At 35.0% G+C, this 27,922-nt stretch overlaps 1 protein-coding gene and 1 non-coding gene across 15 annotated transcripts in view; both read left to right on the top strand.

The window, feature by feature from the left end:
* Positions 1 to 27,922, top strand: part of NAALADL2 (N-acetylated alpha-linked acidic dipeptidase like 2) — a 1,370,084-nt gene that overhangs the window by 1,173,143 nt on the left and 169,019 nt on the right. The gene's annotated exons all lie outside the window — the stretch shown is intronic.
* LOC112132979 (U4 spliceosomal RNA) lies at positions 12,446 to 12,585 on the top strand. The gene has a single exon (XR_002914665.3). It is a non-coding gene; the product is annotated as a U4 spliceosomal RNA (small nuclear RNA).

The following is a 27,922-nucleotide window of genomic DNA, read 5'->3' on the forward strand; positions in this document are numbered from 1 at the left end:
GAGATAGGTATAGACTGTTATCACTATGACATTCTTTGAATGTTGACATTCTCTTTACCATATGAAGAATTTAATCCTTAAAATTAGTGTTTCCTAACTTTGAAGTTATTTTTTTGCTATTCATCTTTTGAACAAATCCAGATAGAGTTTTTTTCCAATGTTGAGAAGTCTGCTCTCCAGTAACATGGCAGGTATGTTGAGATTATTACAAATATTATCAATTTGTTTTGAGAAAATATTTTAGTGTACATTACCATAAAATATCCCTAGTTTTTTAAATTATTTATTGGCAGATATAAATTCAGTATGTAATATTTTATGCTAGCTGTCCAGAATCTAGCACTATATGGCTCACAGAACATTTATTTTTACCGCCTAAGTCATAAAAGTTGTTTTCCATATCTGCAGTCAAACTTAACTACAGGCAAAAAGAAGTAGAAAAATTACCTGTCACATTATTCACAGGCCAGACCAAGATACTATAATACTATGGCCCGCTAAGCTAATTTAGAAGAAAAAATAGAAAGAGGTTTTTAAAAGATGGCATTTATATGTAATATATGTAGAAGGGTTTAGGGTTTTGACAGTTTGAGATTGTATCCTCTTTCGAGAGAATGCATAATGACTTTTATTTCTTCTGAAATATGCATAACTTCTTGAAGGTAACTTTCAACTCTTATTAGCAATTTTCAAAGCAAGTTTTCCATCTCTATGAAAGCAGAGGGTACAACGTATCTGAAATTCGAATAGAGTGAATGTTTATTTATCAACAATTCAGTCATTTTTCCTCTTGTTTGGGATTTCCATTCCTTTAATTTGTGAAGGGAAAACTCGAATATGGATATAAAAGTTGAGGTTTGTTGCTATATCTATGAAGTCTCAATAATCAATACTGCAAGACCATGTCTAATTCTACCTAGAATGAGAGCTGTGTTAAGATCTTTTAGTGAGGATGAATTTGTAAAAGTGTGGTTTTAGGAGTCAAACTCCCTGGATTTAAATTCTAGCCTTGTTTCTTACTGGAGTGTAACCTTTTATAAATAATTTAATGTCTTTAATCTTTAATCTCTTCATCTATAGAGTGAGAGTCATGGCATCTGCCTCACGATTATGTTGAGTATTACATCAGGCTTTCTCGACCTCAGCACTATTGGCATTTTGTCCCAAGTAATTCTTTGTTGTAGGGGTCTGTCCTGTGCTTTGAAGGGTGTTTAGTAACATCACTTGCCTCTGCCCACTAAATGCCACTGTAGTTACCATTCTCCCCAAGTTGTAACAACCAGTATTGTCTCCAGATATTGCTAAATCTCCCTCTCATCAAAGGATAAAATTGTCCCCAGTTGAGAATTCTGAATTACATGAATATCTACATCTATAGTTATCTAGAATTAGAGTTTGCACAGTTTCTAGCATAATGCTCCTAAACTTCAGGCATGATTATCTCATATAAAAAATTATGATATTTTCTCTGAAGAGCCATACTCTTAAAGAACATGAACATTATCTCTATTATCTCCCTACATGTGTGCATGTGTATAGACATATATTTCTGGGTATTTATGTATATACAGATGTATGTATACGTTGTATTATGTATCTTCCAAATATTATTCTATGTAATAAGGGACATAGCAAAACAGATAAAACCATCAAACCTTGTTAGTTTCATGCTCTTTGCCACTAATTATTTTATAAATCATCAAGACTTTGTAAAACAGTCTTGTTTTGAATGACTTTGGACTTCAATTTATCTAATTCTGCTATGTGACCCCATAGGTGGAACATCTAGGTAGGAAATTACATACAGTAGGCTGAATAGATTGTTATCTTTTATACAAAATCTTCCAGATTGTAACTAGTAAGGATTTTTCCTCTAACATCACAGTTGGGTCTAAAAAAAATAGTCCTAAGTTTTTTTTTGTAAATGCTATTGATTCTTAAAATGGGAAGGAGCATGTGAAAATGCAAAAACTAGTTCAGGTAATTCCATTTTCTTAATGTTAATAATAAGAACATCTTGATTTGTTTAGTTTTCTACGTATTTCAAGGCCTTTTCCCCTTGTTTCGTATAATAACCAGAGCTCTGCTATTTAGGTAGGGATTATTGTTGCCATTTTATAGATGATAAGACTAAGACAGTCATATTAAGTGACAGATTTGGGATAAATATTATGACTCAAAGTATTGAAGTTTCCCCGCTATCTCATAGGTCTTCAAATGTTAAAGCACAACTCCAGCTGCAATAGCCAATTGCTATTCTGAGAAATATATATGATGTTCTCACACTTGGAGCCTTTTCCATGTATTTACCTTTCTTTCCCACTGTTTCAGGTTATTAATCCTTCACAGTGGATTCAGGTGCATTCCCTCTAAAAGCCTTTGGTAATGCTTTTAGTACTTTAATCTTCATGAACTGTGCTCTTAAAAATTCCCCTGGACACTCGTTTAGTTGAGTTTTGTAGTAAGAGCACACTGACATTGTTAAGGTTAATGACTCAATGTTTTACAAGTTGAAACACATTTGAAGTTACATTGTTTGGATCCTTCTTTTATTCAACAATGTGAAGGCCTTGAGTGCAGGTGTTACTTAGTGCCTTGGAAGAACATCTTTGTTATACTCTTCATGGTGTGGCCTCAGTGGTAATAACATATTAGCAAACTAGCTCCATTCCAGCAACGATTCTGAAATGTGAACTATAAAAATTACTGCTAATGAATTTACACTGTCATATAGGTACTGTAGGATAACAATTATGAAGAATTTTATTGATTATGTGGTATATTCATTTGAAATCCTGTCACATAGGAATCATTATTAATTCCATAGTCCCAATAAAATTACTGATAACCTCAGTTTCAGTTTCTTGACCAAGGTTATCATTATCATTATAATAATAATGGCTAACATTTATAGAGTAATTACTATAAAATGAGTATCATGTTAAACATCTTATTATATATAAATTCATTTATTTCTTTGAAAGTTTAAGTAGCTTTTATAGCCATGTAAATATGAAGGATGAATCTGAAGCCAGGTGTCTGATTTTAGAGTGAGTTCTCAGCTTCTGCCCTACCCTTCCTCAAGTACATTCATAGAGATGGACCTTGAATCAAGTCCCTCAAGTTCTTTCTCCAACTCTAAGTTATATTCTATTTGTGTTAACATTCAGGCTTCTTCATCCTCACTGTAGTTTCTTTTTTCCCCTTTGTTTTACTGTGTGTGTATGTGTGTGTGAATACAATCATTTTCCAGTTAATGGAGGTAGAACATATATAGCTTTACTCAGTAACAGATTTCTACAGTAGTTGAGGCTTTCTTTGACCAAAATGGTGTCTTTATTATGATAATATTACCCATTACTATACGTACTAGTCAGCATTATTATAGAAACAGTTTAAGATAGTTGCCTTCATTTAATATTACGTGAATACTTGAAAGTAATATTTAGATTAAACATTGTTACCTAATTGTTTTATGAATTCAAATCTTAGGCCCATATCAGCTGTGTGAGAGCAGGACAGTGTTATATCTCACAGTTCCTAATATTTAAATTCAATAAAATAAATATCAGGTATATCGTACACAATTTGAGATTTTGAAAGTGTAAATCAAACTGTGCATAATTTTAAAGACATATATCATTTTATATATGTGCATGTATATTTTATATTAAAATAAATATTCAATAGATATATTTGAATTTCATATGCAAATACACTTGATAGACAATCAAATCAGTATATATATCTAACGTATATATGTATATATTCCTCTTTCTATATAAATCTCTCCATATTCTTTTATACCCTTAGTCTCAAGACACTCATTTTTAAATGTATGTACATACACATAATCTCAAATTTCTTAAGTTTCTGAAGAATCACATCTTATTGCATAGCAGATGTTTCATCTTTTAAGGTATAAACTATCAGTGAAAAGTATTAGATGAGCTCTTGGAGAGATATGGAAAACCTACATATGTTAGCTTTTGTAAGCTTGAAATGAATTAATATTTTTATGAGCATTTTTCGTTACTGGTGTCTGTACTTCATTTGCCTTTTGTCCCACAAATGTGTTTTAGCCTTAACCAAAGTTGAGCCAACTAACCAGACCATGTGGCACTGAATTATATTCTGTGACAAATGGACCTTGTTTCATTTCAAAAGATTTGAACTTGAAATCACTCCCAACGATTTTAAAGCAAATGTCTTTCCTCCTGTCAACCATTGCCTAATTTAGTCTTTCCATCTGCATTTCTAATTACAATAAGGAAAAATCTGTGTTAAACAAAGTGGGTTTTTTCCTCTTAGAAAAGACAATTTTAGGCATATGGATAAATGAAAGATAGCATTTTTATTTATGCCTAAAATGACTTCTAATTATTTAAATTTATTTTGATGTACCTGATGTTTACTTTGAAGCACATTTTAATATTCTTATGAATGTTTATATAACCCTTTACTTTTAATGTTTTAAACTAATTAAAATGGAAATAATTAATAGCACCATATTATTTAATGTCAAAATATTGTATGTGTATGTTCAAAAATTATATTTAATTGTTATTTCTATAGTTGACATAGTGAATGCATTTCACCAATGCTTTCTTACACCAAACAGTAAAATGGTTTTTATTATTTTTAGCTCTACGACATTCGACACAATATGAAAAATCCCACTTTATTTTGATAAAGTGATTGAATATAATGCATGTGTCAGGAGCACAGGATATCTGGTGATATGGAGCCAGTTATAAGTTCACAGCAATATATTGACATAAAGAGTGTCAGAATCCAGCATTTTAGACTTTATTTCTCTCAAAATACTTTGAGTAGGTTGAACAAACTGAATGAATCATACTGTCTTCCATAGAGATATTTATTGTTCTAGGTAAAAATAGAAGTCAGTTGATAAAATGGCTTGACATACACCCACACAGTAGCTGACCCATGAATAAACAGAGGGGCTTTCATTCCTAACACATAAATTCAGTATCTTTCATAAACGCCAAATGCCACAACCAAAAACCAGATTGTCAACTTTAATTATGTTTTTTATAATGTCTTTAGCCATAAACCATACTTTGAGTAAAGATATATGGCCATAGTTATATTGTAGAAGTATTTACCAGAAGTTATACAATTTTTGCTTTAGCAGAATTAAGCTGTGTGCTTCTTAGAATTTGTCAGCATTTATTTACATTTTTACCAATTGCAAAAACACAATAAACAGTTGATATTTTTATAAACCGGGCTTTAGATAGGTATTAATACATATACTTTTGTGATTGTATATTCAGGTAGACTTGAACTTTGTTATGTGTATAGGGATTTTTTCCAGCATTAATGACCTATCAGCATCTCTTCAAAAAGTATGAATTTGAAAGTCTTCTTATCTACGTATTGTAACTATTGATAGAAGAGTAGATAGGAAAATAAAAGATAAGGCAGAGAGGTATGATATAGTTTAGTATACAGGTGAATATATATTTATATCCATTTCTATATAAATTCCTCATGGAGTAATAGTTAGCATTAATTAGTTAATGATTAATCACTAATTAATTTAAAACATTTGTTGAATGCATAATGTAGGTATTTTGCCATATTCTGAACTTTAATACACAGTGATAAGTACTATATATCTATATATATAACATGTATATAAACATAATATGTTATGTATTTATTTGTATGTGTGTATCTATATATAGAGAGAGAGAGAGAACTAAATATAATGTGTGTGTGTATATGTCAACACACACACATTATTTTTAGCTCTTTCTATATATATGGCCCAATAAAGCCAATACAGTCAAAGAGAAGCATTTAATTCTGACTGGGAAGACTGGAAATGATAATTGACTGAGATTTTAGAGCACCAGTAGATATTTATTATGCAGAGGAAATAGCAAAGTTAAAGGGTTTGAATAGAAATCCATGCTGTGATTCAGCATTGTCAGTTTCAGCACAGTGTTGTGGGAAATGGAAAGAGGCTGCAGAGATAGACTAAAGCCAATTATGAAAAGCTTTAAATTCCATATGCAGGGTTTGTAACCTTTTCAAGCTTACAGAAAAGTTGCAAGACTCATAATAAAATAATACAAATAATAATCCATAGCCCTATATTTACCAAGATTCATCTATTGTTAACACCTTTCCCCACGTATCAATCATTTGTTCTCCCTTTCTCTCCTTCTCTCTATATAACTTTTTTCTTGAAATATGTCAGAGTATGTTATATACATCATGTTCTTTTACCTTAAACGTGTCTTTGTATGTTACCCAGGAATAGGAACATTCTTTTACATACCTCAATGCAGTAGCAACTTCAGTAAATTTAAAATTAACATGAAGTCTTTCATCTAATCTACTGCTCATATTCTAGTTTTTTCACTTGGCCTAATAATGTCCTTTATAGCCTTTATTTATCTACAGCACAAGATTCAATCGAGGATCAGATATTTCATTTAGTTACATTTTTAAAATGCATTTATTTAGAATATTTCCACAGCCCTACTCCATCTCTTTTACTTTTTTTAAACATTTTTTCAGTTTTATATATAACATAAAATTTGCCGTCTTAAAAAATTTTAAATGTACACTTGAGTTATAATACATAGACTCATATTGTTTGAAACCATCACCACCATCCATTTCCAGAATTCATTTCATCTTGCAAAACTGAAATTCTATACCCAGTAAACAATGATTCCCCACTCCCTTCTCCCACCAGGCCCTGGCAACCACCTGTTAGTTTCTATCTCTATGATTTGGACTATTCCAGGTACCTCATGTAAGTGGCATCATCCAGTACTTGTCTTTTCGTGATTTTCGTATTTCACTTAGGTTAAAGTCCCCAAGGTTCTTTCATGTTGTAGCATATGCCAGAACCGCCTTCCTTTTTAAGGTTGAATAGTATTCCATTGTATGTATAGGCTGCATTTTGCTTATCCAGTCATTTGTAGATGGATACTGGGTTGTTTTTATTAGCTACTGAGAATAATGCTGCTGTGAACATGGATATAAAAATACCTCTTAAAGCCTGGGTAGCATGGCAAGACCCCGTCTATTAAAAAAACACAAAAATTAGCCAGGCTTTGTGACACACACCCGTTGGTCCCAGCTACTCAGGAGGCTGAGGTAGGAAGATCACCTGAGCCCAGGAGGTTGAGGCTGCAGAGAACTATGATTGCACCACTGCACTCTAGCCTGGGCAATAGAGTAAAATCCTGAAAGAAAAGCAACAACAACAACAAATATCTCTTCAAGACCCTACTTTCAGTTCTTTGGGGTGTATATCCAGAAGTAGAATTTCTGAATCATATTGTAATTCTACTTTTAATTTTTGGAGGAACTACCTTACTATTTTTAATAACAGCTGTCCCATTTTACATCCTCACCAATAATGCAAAGGGTTCCAATTTCTCCATAGCATTGCCAAAACTTGATATTTTCATAGTTATATTTTTTCATAGTAGCATCGTAATAAGTGTGAGGTAGTATCTCATTGTGGTTTCTTTTTCTCATATGATATTGAAATTTTTTTAAAGTCTTCCCATTTCTTCTACTGTTTTAATAAAATATTCCTCATTTTGGGTTTGTCTAATTTTTCCTCATGATTAGGTATAGGTCATATATTTCTGCCTGAACCACTATCTATATAATGCTCAGGGTTTCATTCTTTATATGAATCAGTGAAAATGAAAAGATTTTAAGCATGAAAACATCCTCATCAGGTATCTAATTTAGAAAGGTGACTTCAATGCTGAAGCACAAGATGGACAATAATCATGAAGACCAATTGGAGGGCTACTGCAATAGTCTAGGCCAGAGAGATTGGCAGTGAGGATATGGTGGCAATGCTGATTAGCATGAGTCCTATAACTCTGGATAATCCATGGCTTAGACAGTATCACAGGTTTTGCTTATTCATACTGAGTTGGAGCTAAGTACAGGATTCCCAAATCATAAAAATTGTTCATTTCCTAGCTATTCCTTTAGGAAGAAAGCCTTTTACCTTTCACGCTTGCTAGTACCCACACTCTTACCAGAATCAGCAGAGATCTGATGTCAGTCATCTACTCATGACCTCAATGCCACCAGACCCTTTGCAGCTCATTTGTTCCTCCCTCAATAAGGACTCCTTTAGTCTTTCCTTCTGAGTTCTATACAGAAATCTGACATGAGTCATTTGTGCACCTTGAAAGAAAGTCTGTAGCAATAATTTTTTAGTTAATGCTTGCTCAAATCTACGTATGTTTTCTAAGCTCTGATTTCTAGGTATGGATGGGAAATATTTTATTCCCATTACAAAAAGATATTGCAGTGCATCAGCAGGAAGTGGGGAAATTCTTAGGGGGAAATAAAATTATGTATTTATGTATAATGCAGACTGAAGACCTCATTCTGGTAACTGAGTTGGTCAGAAAAAAGATAATTTAAATTTGGAGGAAGGAAAAAGATAGGCTTATTTGCCTTCTCTTTCAGTGTAAGCATATGTTTTACTCTTCCTCCTTCCCAAACCTTCATTTACTCCTCAGGCTGAGGACACCTAGATGTATACTGCTTGTTTTTTTTTTGTTGTTGTTGTTTGTTTGTTTGTTTTTAACTGTATTTAGATAACATTTAATTATAATTTTACAGCATAGATTAGCTGTGTATTGCTGTTTTTTTAAACCTGTATTTAGATAACATTTAATTATAATTTTACAGCATAGACTCCTGGCTTTAAATTTTTGGAATAGTACATTGCTCCTTATATTAATATCTGTGCTTATTCATAAATTATTGGACTACAAATTGCATCACTAGAGCATATCGTCAGCGTGAATAAAATAACTACTTTCTTCAGAGTATTGCCTTGTAGCTCAGTATCCTTTGGTGAAAACAGCAACCCAAAGGAAAATATTTTTCACAAGACTGGTGAGGAAGAGAATCTATGACGACATTCTTCAAGCCTGCTTAGCTACCTGGACCTCTCAGCAAGTTTTAGCAACTGCTCTTTACATCACTACAATATTGTATGTCCTCAAAAGGGACAAAGGGAAAGGAACAAAGAGTAACAGAACAAAAGAAACTTTGCGGCTCCAAAGGTTGTTGATCTATTTCTTTTTAAAGTGCCAAAGTATTTAAGTCTGAGGAAAACCTCAATAGAAATGAAGATTTCATGCCCAGCACCTTGGTTAAAAACAGGTGCTGTTACTACCAGTTTGATGAGGGATACTTGATAGAAAAGCAAACCACTGGAAGAGCAAATCCCAATCCTGATATTTAGAGGAAAAGGAAGTATTGGTTTCCCTTTTTTGCTAGTCTATGTAAAGTCAGAGAAACTGGCCTTTTTTTTTGTATATGAAAACACCTTTGCTGCTGGGGATGTCAGAAAATAAGTGAGGGAGAATGGGAATAACAAAAACAAAATTTTGTCACCTTAAGGGCAAAAGATATTTTCTTTAAGCTTAAATTCACCTAAAATAGACATAATATTTGAGGTGTAATATTGCGGAACTCCTTACAGCTGAAACCATTAGCTATTCACTAACAGATCTTTCTGGTAGAGCAACAGATGTGGCATCTACAGCTTTTGAATCCCAGCTGTTCATTCAGATACTTGAATGGACTGTGTTTAATTTATTCTAAATCCAGATTACGATTTGCTTCTACTTGAAGCAAACAGAAGAGTGTAAGGAAAACCTAGCATACTTCTGTTCCTTGGTCTTAGTTTTCTAACTGAAGTGTCAGAGAAGAGCAAAGCAATTTTGATCACCACTTGCTTTTGCTGTAGGCAAGTAGGTGGGGAGGGAAGCTTACATTTCAGCAGCATGTGTGGCTGTCTGTGGTAATTTTGCGGGATCAGTACATATCCTTAACATAAAATTTAACAAGCAATTGAGCTGCTTATGTTTATTTTTTGAAATATCTTTTATACCGCACCAAGTGGAGAGAAAAAGAAGACCACAAAAGCTATTGAACTGCAGCTCATTCAATGAATGTATAAAAGAAAATTACACAGAGAGAGTAAGGTGTATTGTGAAGTTTGGCTGCTTTTTGAACCTGAAGAAAATTCTGGCATTAAGCCAAATGTTTTTCAGATGAGTGTTCCATTGAACTTAGATTATATATTTTTTAAATTCAAGTGTTATTTGTAAATATAATAAGCACACAATGCTAAAGAAATGGAAAGCAAATAATAGTATAAGGAGAAAAAGCAATTTATAATCTCATGTTCGTTGTTACATTTTATTGTATTTTTCTCAGATGTTTTCTGAGTACTTTACATGAATGATAGTAGTATGTGTGTGATTCATAATTACGCTTTTTTCCTTCCACTCTGCTAACTAACTTTGTACGTATTTTGTCATATCAAACACTTTTATCAACTCATAATTTGAGACAGAATCACATTTGTGTAATCCTTGATAGATTTACATATACACCATAAATAACCTAATCTCTATTTTATGGGCAAAGGCAATAGAGTATACAGAAATAAAGGTGGTATGGAGGGGTCAATATATGACTTACTAGTTCCTGTTTTTTCAAGGGTAGTAAAACATCGTTTGAAATGTTAGAAAATCAGTTAACGACTACCCGGTAGTTCAAATTGGTTATAAATTGGCATTTCTTAAAAACATGTGATTATGCTTCTCAGTCACACCTGTAAAAGAGGGAAGACGTTGACTCTTAAAGGATTTTGTGAAAATGTATCTTTTAAGATCAATCTTATTATTCAGTTTTAATTGTTGTGGATGAAGTTCAAGCATCCGTGAGTTTTAATCCAAGTGATTTTAATGTGCAGCTACGAATGAGAAACAATATGGGTTAGAGACAGAAGAGCAGGTGACATGGAAAACACACACACACACACACACACACGCACACATCATATTGAATCTGAAATTTGAGAAATTTAGAATTATACCATATTAACTAAAAACTCAAGGGCAATAATGCTAAGGATTTTTGCCCGAGGTCACTGTGTCAGTGAGAAAACCTGGATTAGAATCCTGTCATTTGATTCCCATTGCTACCAGAATGTGTGGCCACTCAAATATCATGTCCCACAGATGTTATTATTAATTACTTTTTCCACTAAGTGAGAAATTAATTAATTAATAATGACATCTGTGGGACATGGCATTTAATTTTGAATAAATTAGCCCGTAGTCCACAATCTGAAGTTCTGAATACTTTCCAATTTCAGATTGTGGACTATGGGCTAATTCATTCAAAACATCATTTTTATTAAAATATGGTTCCTCTTTTAATCTTTTAATTAAGATTAGCTCCACTTTTTCCTAAATCTGCATTTTCTCTTTTAAAAAATTCCCACAATATAAAATTTATTATAAGCAGTTTATCTGCAAAATATGTCCCATGTCCAGTGCTTTATTTATTGAACAGGAAATCCATTCTATAAAGACACAGAGAGCCTGCAGTGCAGACACAAGAGATATTTTGTTCTGCTCTTCTTTTTATCCTCTCTCCCGGTGTGTTTTTCGCCTTCATGCTTCCACAGACTTTGGCATACATCTTGAATGCAAAATGAGACAATCCTTTAAACATTGTCATAACAATTGTGTAGGAGTTCTGAAATTTGGGAAACAATGAGTCTTTTAGATATAAGTTGATTTAATAATATTCTCAGTTTTATAATAGGTTAAATTCATGGCAACTATACTGATCCTTCATTTTTCCATCACAGGCTTAGTGAATGTCTATAATATGCAAAGTATAAATTGCTTCCAGAGTGGTATCATAAATGAAATTGCAAATGTTACCATTTTGCCACTATGCATGGCTTACGTTTTATTAATATCATTGACTTTTATTATTTGTAAAATATTTACCAAACAAAATAAATGCTGATGTGTACCACTATTCTGAGCTATCACCATAAAACATATACCAAAAAGATAATCCTCTTGATCCAAGGCCCAGTGTGTGTGTGTGTGTGTGTGTGTGTGTTTTAGTAGTAATAATTGTTTGTACTAAGCGCTCTTTCTGTGTTGAGCCAGTTTCACTTTGGAGCAGCAGTGTATAATTGCAGGAGCACGAAATAGAATGAAAATAGACACCCAGATTAACAAAAAGTTTTCAGTGACAGGTCTGTTGGCCCACATAGGGATTGAACACTGATTTTGGCCTCATCATCACAATTCAACTGAGACAGCCACTAGGAAAAAAAAGTGTAGTCTGAAACGTTGGAAGTGATGAGAAATGTACAAAGAACATAGAATTTTTAAGGATATTAATATAACTAAAGACCTCCATTTAGAAATTAGAATGGTTTTATTAAAGGAAGCATAGAAAAGATTTCCATTAAAGAATGTTAAAATACATATGTGTAGTATTTATATCATTGTCATATTTATAGTATATATGACATATTATTTTTAATAAGGATATGGAATATGTTTCTTTCCTTTTTTAAATTTTTATAGTTAGCTTTGCACAGTGGCAGTATCGTAGCCAATGAGGTTTATCTGAGGCACGATTATTGCTAATTGAAAACTAAATCTTTATATTTTACTTACATAGGCATATTTGTGACTCTGTATATATTTCTTCCATTTTGGGGACTAATGTTATAATAAATACATTACCAGAGCTCATATTTTGTTTATTCTCAACCTTTTTTCTTTCATTACAGTGTATGAACTAAGCAATGGATAAAACTCTAGATGCCGGACAGCACAGCAGAGGGGAAATTAACTTACACACTTCTTCCCTCTCCCATCTCCCTTCCAACTGCTAGTCACTAGTCACCTTTATATTGTGAACGACTTGCAGTTTTGTTGAGGAGTTTAGGCAGGGTACTTGGCAATATTAAGTGGCACTATGGTGACTAGAACAAGCACTAGTCTGTCAAAGTCTATCCTAAGCTGTCCCACAAATTAGTTCCCTTTATACTGGGTGAATCAGTCACCTTCTTTATGCTAGCTTTTTTCAATGTAAAAAAAAGGAATTTACCTAATTTATAATATCTTTTCCAGCCCTTAAATATCAATTCTAAATTTAAAATAGGAAGCTAAAAATTAATTTCTAAAAATTGTTAATAAACTTGTGTTTGTTGAGATTTTACTCTTATCCATTTACACGTTAAGGACTTAAACATATATGATCTCATTTAAACACAAGTAGGAAAACATAGAGGATCACCCTATGTAAGTAGATTTTTCTAGCTTTCTTAGCAAATTGGGAAATGAGAGTTGTTCTGCAAACAACAATCTGACAGCTAATGGCATTTATCTACATTTCTGTGTGTTTATATATTCTTGTCTCTCTTGTTTTTTGTTTATTTAACAATGTCAGTGACTGTGTTTTTTTTTACATGTTCGATGTACAAATAATGACCTGTAGCATAATAAACAATTTGTTGAACTGTTACAGATGAGGGAGAAAGGATGAGAATATTTAAGAATTTTTCTCACGACCACACAGATGGCTGTGATACTTTATTCTCAGGGTCTTAAGCCATTGCATTCTAGTTTTCTGGTCTTCCAATTAATTACCATTATTTACTATGTTGAATTTTTAATCCACAAATAATACTGTAAAAATTCTATCAAATATTCTGGACATTTTTGAGTCATAAAGCCATCTTACCATCTTCTTCCCTTTTGTGTGGAATTTTTGATCATGTGTGTTTCTGATAAAGATTCAGAGACATTCTATACACATGAACATGTTTATCAGTGTATCTTAAAAAATACTAAGCACTGGAGATGCAGTTTAATAAGATCCACTAATATAATAATAATAATGTGTTGGCATTTACTGAACAGTTCTCTGTGCCAGCAACCATTCTGAGTGTTTTGCTTATTGTTCTCATTTAATAATATTGAATATTAATATATAACTATTAGTGTAGATATGATGAAAATACGGTATGCTATATATGCAAATATAATAACAATATACAATAGTACTCTGAAGGTGATATCAAGATCCCAATATTACACGTGAGAAACTGACTTCAGAGAGCTAAAGTGCATAATTAAAGTCAACAATGGTGAGCAGCAGAGCTAGAATTTAAACCCAGGCCCCAAATTTCTACTTAACTAAGTCTACCATGCCCTCTATATGGAGAGTTTTGTGAGAATTATTGCTCTTCAGATTTCCTTAGTCTATTAAATTACAATAAGATAACTTAATAATTGTATAGTTAGATGTGGTACTTTGATTAAGGCACTTTTACAAAGGCAAATAATAATTTCAAGTGAAATTAAATTTGCACACTCAACTTTTTAAAAAATATCTTACAAATGTGAAATTTGCTCACTTATAAATAGTTAACTTGAGAGAGAATTGTCATTTGTAAAATATTGGTCATAAATTTTGTCAAAAGAAACAGTTTTTCTATTTTTTGTTTCCAACTTGAAATTGCCCTTCAATTGATTCATAAATCAATTAATTACCATTGAGAGACCTGAGGGCAGTAGGAAATTGGGTCCAAGTTAAAAAGAAAAAAGAGGCAATTTGTTTTAAGTCTAGAAGTTTAATGTTCAATTGAAGTTTAATCAGAAGTGACCCATTGTTTGAAAAGTAGAACATCAATGTCTTTTTAATTTCACTGTCATTAAATTAGGACTGGAGAAAATCGAGATAACTGATTATTCTCAAATGAAAATTAAGGAAAGATGCTATCAGAAATCAACTAAAGGCTTATTTTCTTTCTTTATATTTTAATTTACAAAGGAAATAGTCTATGTTGGAGGTTGGATAATTTGTTGAAGTGCAGCATAGTATATAGTCTTCAGAGACATTCATTGAGAGACAAACTAAGCCATACATGTTTTATCCACTGGGGCTAAAATAGTGGCTTTCTTTAACAACTATTCATTCAGTTAAATGGAATTTTTGCTTTAGTGAATTGCAGAATTAATTTAGTGCCTTTATTGATTTCCAAATGAATAAATGAAAAGAATGATTAAAATAAATGGATTTAGCTAAAGGAAAACATTGCCCTAAATTACAGATATTCCAGAAATCATTCTTAGCCTTTGAAATTAAATCTATCTGTACTACCTAGAAATACTTAGAAAAATAAAGACTTGCATTTAGCCCTTGGTAAGTAGTAGCAGGAATAGAAATATATACATAATTTATCCAGGGACATCTGACTGTATTAATATGAAGTCATTCATATTGTTGCCAAATGAAATCCCATGGGGTGGGCTACAGGAGAAGAGGGAAGGACAGTTGGGACAGATTTAAACAACCATTCATTTCTAGAATGGTGTCTTTCTTGTTTCTGCACAATTTTACATATTGGGCTTAATATTTGCCAAAAAGATTTTCAAATAACAATGAGTAATACAGTAAGTGATAAAATCTAGATAAACTGCTGTTCCTGGTTTCATTTCCCTGGATGTTTTCACCCAGATTATGAAACATGAGGTCATGACTATAAAGGTACTCTCTTCCTATTCTTAGCCAAAGGACTTTGAAGGGCTATAATATCTCTCTCGTGATTTGACAAATGTATTTGTTTCTTCTTAGCCTGATGTTTAGATTCTTTTGCCCTTAACTTTAAGACCTTTAAATCCCCCATTTCTTTCACAGTTGATTAAATACAGCCCTGAGAAAAGCACTGACTGACTGTTTAACAGAAAGCTTTTCAAGAGGCTAACAGGCTCTGACCTCAAAAAAAATGCTGTTGTTAAATTGACTTGAGGCTTTACCAGAGATACCAGGTTTTATTAATACTAAGACCGCATTAAAGTTTGGATTCCTTATGATTGAGACAATTTCTCCTCCTCACCACCCCAAATTTGAGAATATCATTTTTTCTTTTCCTACCTTGCAATTTATTTGTGTAAGTTCTGCATTCTCAATGATATATAAAATGTAATTTTGTATGTTAATAATTTTATTCATTGTGTTACCATGACGTTGGGTGTGGCACCTCTACCCCAGGGATAGCCAGGATCCACCACTGAGAGCTGAATCACTTACAACAAAATATGTTAGCAGAGTTGGTAAACAGCTAGGGCTCTGAGCCTTCGGAGTGTCTTTCCCTCATCCATAATGACTCTTCCTGGACCCTCCTCCAGGACTTCAGATGATTGGGTGTTAAATAATTATAGAATCATCTATTGGTGTGTCTGATATGCAGAACATCTATCTCCCCAAAGAAAGGAGAAAAGCTAAAGAGAAAAGAGCTCTCAGTTAACCATTTAATGACTTGATGTTATGGTACTAATTCCTTTACTAAACAGTCCAAACTCCATGTGAAAAGAAAGATATCTACTTGCTTACTAGTTAGTGAAATGATCCAAAATATTTTGGAAAGTTATATTTTCATATGTTCTGTCTTAAAAATTGAAATACTATAAAGTAGTGCACAGACTTAAAATTACTGAAGAATGGGCAAGCAAAGATTTTAAATTACAACATTATGCATAGTAGTGTATTTTATTCATGTATGAAGTTTATATGAAATGAATATAAATTTTATTTTTTCTCACCTGAGATGATTCTCAAAAATGTATTAATAAATTCTATACTACATTATAATTTAGCAGGAATAGAAATGCATAATTTATCCAGGGACATCTGACTGTATTAAATATAAAGTCAATCATATGTTTCATTTGGCTATTGTCTATATTATAGACAATGTATTTTAAAATGGTTAAGAGCACAGATAATGCCTGTGATGATTTCCTGGTTTTACTGCTTGGGCAAGATATTCAAACTCACTGTACCTCAGTTTCTTCATCTATAAAATTGGGATAATAATAACATTTACTTCACAGGATTTTTCGAGGGTTAATTGAGCTACTATTACAACGTATTTTAGTATCATTTGCCATTATTCATAATACATAAAATATTTTTTCAATTCATATTATAGAATACAAGGATTGACATAATCTCCCATACATTAGGGTATATCCATCTATAGATATTCTCTTTGGGGAATATCTGTAGATAAACATATACCTTTTACACATCAGTGATTCTCAAGAGATATCCAATATCCCACAATATACTGCACTCACAAAGTAGGCATGCCAGAATCTCTCCCTTTTTTTTTTCCCAAGACAGAGTCTTGCTCCGTCACCCAGGCTGGAAGGCAGTGGCACAATCTCAGCTCACTGCAACCTCCACCTCTGGGGTTCAAGCAATTCTCCTGCCTCATCCTCCTGAGTAGCTGAGATTACAGGTGCAAGCCACCATACCTGGTTAACTTTTGTATTTTTAGAAAAGACCAGGTTTCACCATGTTGGCCAGGCTGGTCTCGAGCTCCTGAACTCATGATCTGCCCGCCTCGGCCTCCCAAAGTGCTGAGATGATAGGCGTGGGCCACCATGCTTGGCCTGGCATGCCAGAATCTCTTAAACAATCTAGATATTTAGTATTTATTTTTGAATGATACTTGGCTTGAAAATATTTAGAAGCTCTAGCTTAAATTATAATACATATTTTATGATCAGATTATTTTTAAGTGTTGATAGCATTGTGACATTCTACCAAGTAGTATTTAGCATATATGTTGAAAACTCTGTTAAGCCTCCTGCCCATCAGAAAATCTGTATTATCTTGACATTTTGCTGTGTAGCTATTATATCTATAGAAAAGTGATTCAGGTTAGTGTTTTGTTTATTGTTTTGAAGTCATGAAACTGCCTACTAACCTTCTAAGGCTATTTATTATTGAAGGAGAAGAATATTTGGATATAGTGTTTTGAATATGAGTGCATGCATAAAACTCAGCTGATCAAGGTTGAAATTTCAGCCCTGACACAAGATACGCAACTATAAAAAGTTAAACAAATTTGCTGAAAATCAATTTTTTTAATTTCTAAAACTGGCATGATGAAAGGGCCTAAAAGATTTAATAAGTACTTCTTATATATTAATTAATTCTTTAGGACAAATGAAATGAATCATAAAATAGGAATTCTGAGATTGACCTAGAATGCCAACTTTAAATTTACCAAGTAAGGAGGTTAGGACAAAACAAGGAAACAACAAAACAGCAATCTACTCTTAATTTATTTCATAAGAGAAGAAATATTTTAATATCAAAAGACAGCTGAAAACACAACTTCAGGAAAAAGGACAGCTCTTTGATTAGAATATATTTAGTTTTATGAAAAAATAACTTTCTGCATTATTATTATCATTCTCATTTTGTTATGCACTGAGCTACGGCACCACCCTATGAATTGGCATTTAATGACCACTGAATTAACTGAGTGAGTTAATTAAGTGAGTCCTATGCTTGCATTAAAATTTTACCAATGAGTAGATGTATTTCATTAGGCAGATTTCTTCACCCTTGTAAGCCTCTTTCCTTAATCTGCATATTGGGAAAAAAAATAAATACCTTTCTGAAAAAAAATTGTTTGATGAATAAACAGTTCTAGACATTATTTTTAAGAATTTTACACATATTATGTACTGAAATCCTTATGATGATTTTATGAGGGATAAAATTATTGTACCCATTTTATAGATGAGAAAACCGAGGCATAGATAATTTAAGCAACTTGCCATAAACCAAGTATTCAATAAATATTGCTAAATCTTTAATAATATTTATTAGTATTGGCCAGGCATGGTGGCTCATATCTGTAATCCCAGCACCTTGGGGGGCCAAGGCAGGAGGATCACTGGAAGTCAGGAGTTCCAGGCCAGCCTGACCATCATGGTGAAGCCTCGTCTCTACTAAAAACACAAAAATCAGCCAGGCGTGTGGCACGCACCTGTAGTCCCAGCGACTCCGGAGGCTGAGGTCAGGAGAATCACTTGAACCCAGGATGCGGTGGGTGCAGTGAGCCCAGATTGCACCACTGCACTCCAGCCTGGGTGACAGAGGGAGACTCTGTCTCAAAAAAAAAAAAAAAAAAAAAAAATATATATATATATATGTATATATAAAAATGTATAACATATATTTATATTATTACATATAAGATTAGGTATGTTATATTATATATTATATAGCATGTTACTTATATATTATAATATATATTATATACATAATTATATATAATACATATTTATATATTACATATAATGTAATATATATTATTATATATAATATGATATATTTTAGTATTATATGTTATTTATAAATAGTCATTTTAATAACAGGAATATTTATCATATATATCATAGATAAGTTTGATATATTATATAAATGATGTTTTATATAATATAAATGTGTCTATATTTTATTACAAGCAATCATATTCAAAATATATACATTTAATATTTATATTTTAGAATTATTGTATGTATTCAACACATCCATTTATTATATTTAATTATAAATATAATAAATATATTATGAATATAAATAAATGTTTAAATAAATCTAAATAAATGTAATAAATAACATTATTATTGCTATCACTATTAAATCAGTAGTACTCACATTTAAAAAATCTACATATATTTACATTATTCTGAATATAAACATGAGGTTTCTAGAGCAGAGATCAGAGTCATTACTTACAGCAATAATTACATTGATTCCTTACATCTCATTTTTTTGTTCTTTCTAGAGTGAGGGAATAAGAGCCAGCTAGACAAGATTGCATGCGATAGTACAATGCAGGAACTCTGAAAATATGAATCTGGGAGTGTATATATGACACAGGATTCCTTCAGTGCCACTTCTCGAGCCGGAAATCTCTGCAATGCAGTGACCTCTGCCTGGGGCCTAGGGACCCCTGGGCTTGCTCCACCTGCTCGACCCAGCAGGCTGCACTCCCTTGTGCCAACTTGGATCCCAGACCCTCTGTGATTCCATGTTCAGTTTGTTGGTTTCTGTACCCCCAATATTGGGGTAATACAAGGGCTCTTGCAGGGTTTGAGGAGGCCCTGCATCCTCAAGTTATTGCCGATGGCTTCTAGCCCTTTCGTAGCTTCTGCTTTTAAGGGATATTGTCTTTGGTTAGGGAGGAGGTGGGATCCCTAAGGTGAATCTGGATCAGTATGGCAGTTGCGGTTCAGCCAATTTTCCCTTGAGTTGCCCAAGCTTCTGGATTAATGTCTGAGTCCACCACAGGGAGAAGAAGAATCTATCCTGGAGTCATGAGGATGGTAGTTCCCATAGGAACTAAAATATCCCCACCTAGCAGAGGAGTTGGGCTTTCAGACATGATTAAAAAGGCATGAGTAAACAAGAGGTCTCCCCAACTACAGCTAAGGCATTGGGAAAAATATCGGGTTAAAGGCTTTCCTGAGATGTCACTCACAGTCATGCTAAGGGAGGAGGGGAGGCCTAGATTGAAGAGGAGAACAGAAATGGTTACTCTGGAGGAAGCCCACCTTCCTTCCTTCGACCTCCAGAATCACCTGGGACTCCTGGATGGTAATGGTGGTCTGAACCATTGGAGCTAGGGAGAGGAGCGCTGGGACCCATTTGGTCCTGCTGGACCATTTGAAAGACTGGCTCTGGACCCGGTGACTTGTGTCTCGGGAACAGTCCACCCTACAGTTGTCCCCATCACAGATTGGACAGGATCGAGGAGGCTTCCTCATGCTGCCTGGGCAGTCCTTCCTAAAGTGCCTTGGCTTGCCACATTTATAGCAGTTACCAGGTGCATCTCAGGGATTCTGGGGTTTGTAAGCCTGCCAGGCGTCTATTAGAGCCTGTGTCTTTTTCTTGCATCTATTTTCCCTCTCTTGGGCCTCCTCCCAACCCTATTCTAAAAGACTAATGTGGCCACTTTCAGAGCACTATCTGGTCCTATGGCCTGTTTCTGTAGCTTCCTCCTGATATAAGGGCCACCTGAGTAATAAACTTGTACTTTAGGATTAAGTGTCCTTCAACTGAATCAGGAGCTAGAGAAGTGTGCTTTACCAAGGCCTCTCTCAGCCCTTCTGGGAAGACAGTGAGATTCTCATCTGATCTCTGGTCTGTCGTGGATAGTTTGGAGTAATTGAGAGCCTTAGTTCTAGTCTTACGTAAGCCCTCCAGTATGCACACCTGAAAGTGTTTCCTCTTCCATTCTCCCATTTCATCATCGGGGACCCGTGTAGGGTCCTCCAATGGTACTGCTGTTCTTCCAATTGGATAAGGCTCATCCCCTTCCTTGGCACTATATGAGATAAAAAACTCATCCCCAAACTTCTCTGCTGCTTGCAGGGCAGCCTCCTTCTCAGCAGTAGTCAGGGTTTGATTCAAAAGTAACATATTGTCCTTTCAGGAAATTTCAAATACTTGAGTTAAATTCTGGAAAGCCTCTATATACCTGTCAGGGTTGTCTGAAAACTTGCCAGGAACCCCCTTAATTTGGCTTAAGTCCTGTAGAGAAAAGGGGACCTGGACTTTAATGGGGACATATTCACAAGGCATCTCTTGTAGGGGCAGGAGTGAGGTCAGGACCTGCCTGAAACGAGGATTTCTAGGATCAGACAAGCTTGAGAGACAACCTGGATAGGGAGAAAGGGGTGGACCAGGAGGAGTAGGACCAAAGGGAACTGATTCCCCTGCTGGAGACATCTCTGCAGTTTGCTTACCTATTCCCTTGGGATTGCCCTTTGCAGCTTATAACCTGACCGAACCCTTGTGCAAAGGAATATAAAGCATTTTTTTCCTCTAGAGTCTGAGAGGCAAAAGAGTTGTAGTGATTCAGGATGCACTTGAGGAGTGCAGGCTGAAGACGGTTGCTTACTCATCTGGAAAGAGGGGAAAAAGCCATCCCTTAATCTCCTTCTTCCTTTTGGAGTGACACAGAATGGAAGGAGAGAGAGAAAAGGTGTTCCTTTTCTTCTCTTTTTTCCTCTATATTACCAGGGCCCCAGCGCCCTTGCAAGTGTTGCCCAGGAATGTGAGTGTGAATTCCACCCATGAAGCGGGAAGGCCTAGTAAGTAGAGATAGTCACACTTACCTACACCGTGCCCTGGCTTTCCGCTGTTGGTAACCTTTGGGTTCCCTATACCTCATCTATACCATGGATGTGCGCGAGTTCTCCACCCATGAAGTGGGAAGACCGAGTCAACAGGGATAGTCATGCTCACCTGTGCTGTGCCCTAGCCTTCTACTGTTGACTGCCTCTGTATCCCTCAGATCTGATTTTCTTGTAGGGCTTCAAACTGAACCTTGGAATAGAATTTGGGACAAAAAGGTGCCTCCGGAGGGTATATGGACCCATTAAATTAGTCCCAAGTGACCCTTGCTAAATTGCAGCCAACAACTGGTGGAGCATCTCCTTCATTGCTTCCCTATCACAAGCAGTATGCTAAAGTGAAGCTGTTGAACCAGATTCTCCTCAGACAAAAAAAGAGAAAGAAAGAAAAGAAGGAAGGAGGGAAGGAAGGAAGGAAGGAGAAGAAAAGAAAGAAGGAAGGAAGGAAGGAAGGAAGAAAAAAAAGAAAGAATGAATCCCAGGAATTGGGGACCTGCACTAACAAGATTGCCTCCCAAAAGGAAAAAAAATAATCCATTGCATAGAAAAGCTTCTTCTAGTATTTGCAGGACTATGTTGATTCCTAACATGGTGGGGAAAAAAACAACTTAAATGCAGAGGAGGGAAGGTGCCTGGGGGAAATAGCCTCTTACTCTATGCTAATGGGTTTTTTCAACAGTGGAGAGAAAACTCTCAATCATTACATTCTCCTTGCTTCTAAGAATAGACAGAAACCACATTGTTCTGAATTACACTCCTGATGACTGAGCCAAGTGCACATTCTACTCAGTTATATTGTCTCTGTGTTTTGCAACAATACCCTTAACATTGTATATAAGAACACATAGGAGTCATAACAGCCATAAAAGAAAGAAAGAGAGAAAATGTGATAGGAAAGACTGGAGGTCCTAGTGCTGACACCCTAATGGACTGTTGGGGACTGAAGCCAGTCCAGGAACCTTCAAGTAATTCCAAGGTGTAGCTTGGGCCAGGACCTTATTCTGATCCCACGTGATGGCTAGACCTCTATGAAGCCAAACTGGATTGGAAAAAAGCCAACATGCCCAGCCCCCCCAGGGGTGATGGAGAATTGACAAAGTCCTCCCCAGCAAGCCTCTCCTCCAAGTCTGAAAAATGGCAGGCACGCTACTCACTCTTAACTGGCTTACAGGGGCGAGAAGTTTTATCTCTTTTTGGAAAAAAAAAAAAAATTGGAATTAAAAAGTCATAGGTTTGCACTTACCCTTCCACCAATCCCAGACGAGCCCCCAGAAATGACATAGGATTCCTTTGGTGCCACTTTGCCAGCCAGAAATCTCTGTGGCTGCTGCAACCTCTACCTGGGACCCCACTTGGGCCCACCAGGCTCACTTCGCCCACTCGACCTGGCAGGCTGCACTCAGGTCGTGCTCGCTTGGATTCCGCCCCTGCCGTGGCTCCACGCTTAGCACGCAGCTGAGCCGGGTGTGCTGCAACCAGCATCCACGTTGGGCGCCAGCGTCAAGATGAGGGGAATGCAATGGCACCCGAAAACTAAGAGATGCCAGCAATCGCAGAGCCCCAAGGGGTGTTACAGCTATAGCTCAGGGAGTCCCGAGGTCTCGGCCCCCAGAAGTTTTGCTGCTCTTTCTCCCATAGTCCACTGCTTGGGAGCATGTTACAAGCCCATTTATTCCTGCCACTCACACATCGGCAGGCAGAAGGGAGTAACACTCAGTGGCTTTTTCACTCCCGCAATTCGGCGAGCAGGAGGGGGTGTGTTACAACTCTCTTGTTCCTGCTGCCTGCAGCTCAGGGAACAGGGGCATGTCACAGCTCTCTTGTTCTTACCAACTGGAACGGGTACGTGTTGCCGCTCTCTTCGTGCCTGCAATTTGGCAGGTTACAGGTTCTTGTCCTGTGACCAAGAGAAATGAGGTATGCGGACACAGGATAGCAAATAAGGAAGAATAGAAGTTTGAGTGAAAGAAGGAAAGTTTTCAGCTGCAAAAGGCGACCTGAAGTGGGTAGCCCTCAGCTGCAAGAGGGGACCCAAAAGCGGGTAAGTCTGTGAGGCTGAGTCTAGGATTTTTATAGGTTTGGAATGAGGAGGCTCTGACCGGAGGTATTTTTGGAAAAGGCAACATTCAGTTGATTAAAAAGCATTATTCGGAAACGACCAGTCAGGAAAGAGTGGGCAAACAGGAATAAAAGCTCTCACTCCGTCACGGATTCTACGTAAAACCGGCAGCTCAGTTTTCAGTCTTTAAACTGTCTTTGGCTTGAAGGTCAGGTTTCACTGGGGACCCGTCCCTGTCTGTCTAGGAATTTGTCTGTCTCCTGCGCTATCATACACATGTCACCATCACCCATTCCCCCTCCTAAGAGAGGGAGAGAAAGTTAATTTTCCTAAGGCAACAAATTCTCCTTAGGAATAAAGGGAAAGGCCTGGGAGTCCTACCCTTTGCAATGTAATGTTACCTATGTTAGGCATTGTTATGAATGTAATATTTCCGTGGTTCTGGGTTTTATACCCCTTTCAAGTGTAAATGCATACCTCCATGTAGGTAATTCTCTAGGTTTCTCCGTCTATTCAGCCATTATTTAATTTCCAAGGCTTCGCCTCTAATAGTTTCTGGTAAAATTTCCTCAGAAAATCCTCCATGCAGAAATACGGATGGCCCTACATTTCCGCGAGTTCTGCATCCACAGATTCAACCACGGTTGGATCTAAAATACTTTAAAAAACACAATAGAACAATACTACAATAAGAAAAATACTATAAATAAAAAAAGTAACTACTATTTACATAGTATTTACAATGTATTAGGTATTATAAGTAATCTAGAGATGAAAAGTATACTAGAGTATGTGTGTAGATTATATGCAAATACTATACCGTTTTATGTAAGGGAGTTGAGCATCTGTGAGTTTTGGTACCCACAGGAGTTCTAGAACAAATTTCCCAAGTATATCAAAGGATAACTCTACCTAAGTAGACACTGGCTGACAGTACAGTACACAGTCACTCAGTAAATTATAGCTACAGAAATTGCTATTATTGAACTCATAGTTTTCTAGATAATAGCTTCTTGACTTTGTTTTAGTTTCCTATTATTGCTCCCACATACTAAAATTTTAAGTTCTTATTTTCATTTGCAATGCCAGAAGAATTAAAGGATAACAATATTATGTATAAATACATTTTTTATAAATTCTTGAAATTTTCTGATATGTATTAACACTTACCAAATTAATAAAATATTTTTCTTTAGAAATAAAATATTTTTCTTTACCTCCCTTTTCTGTAGCTACTAAGAAAGACTTCATTGATTTCATTAATAAAAAGGCATTTATATTTAATACTCATCTAGTTAAGCCTTGGAAAGTGTAGAGAAACCAGAAAGGGAAGTCAAAGAGTTCTGTGTTTCTATTCACTCAACAAGTGCTGTAAAACAGCTCAACAATCACTGAATTGATATATGTGACGAATTTTATCATGAATTTTAAAATCTTAAAACGAACTCTAGTATATTCAGTTTCGTTTCACAGGCTCGAACACTTCTTATTTTTGTTTTGTAATTTCTATAGTGTTCTCTGTATTATCTGGAACTGACTGTCAACCTGGCTTTATCTGAGTACTTGACATGCAGGGTTATGGAGAGTAAGTAGCAGTAGATTGACGATGAAGACGTGAATTCCTATCCAGATTCTGCCACTTACTAGCAGAATCTAGTTTCTGAGTTTCAGTCTTCTCATCCATAAAGCGAAGGTGATTAACAACAGTTTAATAATCTTAAATAGTTGTGACTGTACCTGTATCCCTTATCTCATGTTCCCCATAAATATGGGCACATACTATATATGAATAAAAATTAAAAATTAAAAAACAATGTATATTAAAGCATCACATAAAACCTTAAAACACTCAGTAAATTTTAAGAAATTATGGGATTAAGAAGACAGCAGACAAGATTTTTGTAGTCTTAAACAGATGAGCAGGAGAGCAGATAAAAGTTACCAATACGTGGAATAAAACAGAAGACATAACGTAGATCCCATTAAAAAGGTGATAAGAAGATGTTGCGAATAATTTAAAAACAATATATTGCACAATTTAGATGAAATAGACAAATTATTTGAAAAACAGAACTTAATTGAAACTGACCTAAAAAGAAGGGCGAGAAAGATCTCTTTAGGATAATAGAAATGTCCCATAGAAAGGTTGTTTTACTTTGAGGTATAATTTATACATAAAAAATGCATAAGTCTTAAGTTTTAAGTTAGATATCTTTTGACAGTTGTATATCCGTGTACACACCATCCAAATCTAGAAAACCGAATTTATTTGTAGCTAACCCATAACTATTTAGTTAATACAGCTTTTATTTGTGCCTTACCTAAAGGTTCTTTTATAAATGTAAAACACTTCCATTTTATAGTTAGTCCTGAATAGAGGCGAAGGAAGGCAAATGTCTGAACTGGAATTAAAATCTTGAGGTCTGCTCTTAGAAGCACTCTTCCAAGCTTTAGTTCAGAAATCTTATTGAAGGCATGGGGATTATAGTGTGTTAATTGGTGGATCCTAAAGTGATCCTAGAACCTGTGAATGTGAACTTATATGGAAAAAGGATATGTGCAAATCAAATTAAATTATGGATCTTGAGATAACTGGGTGGGCTCAAAATCCTATGACAAGTGTTTCTCTAACAGAGAGAAGAGATGACAGATAGAGGAGGAGGTCATGTGAAGAACAAAGCAGTACACAGCCACAGCTAAAGGATATTTACAGCCACCAGAATCTGGAAGAGTCAAGGAAGGAATCTCATAAAGCCTCAGGGAATGAATAGAGGGGTGCAGAGCCATTGGTGATATCAATATGGATAGCAAAACAAAAATGTTCCTGAGTTCTCATAAGCTGATGGTTTTTTTTTGTTTTTTGGGGTTTTTTGTTTGTTTTTGAGGCATAAACTAAAGGGTATCTAGGCTTCAGAGAACTCTCTTGAGGTGTAAGTGAAAAAAAAAACACAATGAATATTATTATTATTTTTTCTTCCTGATGTGAAATCATGCTGCACTGGGCACTTGTACTGTGTTAGGTACAAACAAGTTGTTTGCCTCTTCCTCTTCTTTTGCTGGAAATAAACAAACAAAAACAAAACAGAATTCTCAAGAAAGTTAAAGGGAGAGGACGTAAAAAGAGATCTCTCTGTGACTTATATGTAGAGTTAATAATAAACTCTGTATAGTTAGTGCTACGAGATCTTAGAATTTCTGGGGCTGATAAATAGGATCTTGGACGTGACCTCAGTCATTTTTTTAAATCAGCTTATTAATACAACCAACCTTTCCAGAGTTCCTCCTCATTTTCCTGATCTTTATGCCAGACATTCCTAAATGGATTCTTCTTTTTAGAATAACAGCACAGATTTGGAAGCATTAACGAATACTAATCACTTATTTTACTGCATGGAATATTTAATATTTATTAAGAAAGCTTAATAGCTTGGCGATATCTATTCACTCAATTTTTTACCTTCAAAATATTAATTAAAGGCATTCATTATAAGATGCCTTAATTTGGGAAATACTCTGCTAAGTGAACCTTTTATTATTTCTTTGTAGTTGTCCTTTAGCTTTTCCAACCTCCTGATCTGACTAAAAAGTGCGATGTAACAAAAAATTACATAAACATAAATTATTTAGCTAATGATAGATGGTATGTATAATAGATAGGATAAGTACACATTCAGTGATTAAGGCCAAAGATATCAGAGATTAGCTTGAAGAAAGCGTAAAATATGAATACTGCATCAAATGGATGTATTTTATTGGCATATAAGAACTTTAAGACTGAAAACATATCTGGATTAATTGAAATGATTCACATTTTTAAGATTGGCATTATAATTAATTACCCCCACCTCGAAAGTACTTTACAAGAAATAGCAAAATGTTTAGGAAGCACAGACACATATATGTACACACTGACACACAGAGTTGATTTCTAGCATCGAGTTTCTAACAACTATTTTGTGACATTGTACAATTATTAATCATTTGTTTT

Source organism: Pongo abelii, chromosome 2, assembly GCF_028885655.2.
Source record: "Pongo abelii isolate AG06213 chromosome 2, NHGRI_mPonAbe1-v2.0_pri, whole genome shotgun sequence".
Classification (NCBI taxonomy): Eukaryota; Metazoa; Chordata; class Mammalia; order Primates; family Hominidae; genus Pongo; species Pongo abelii.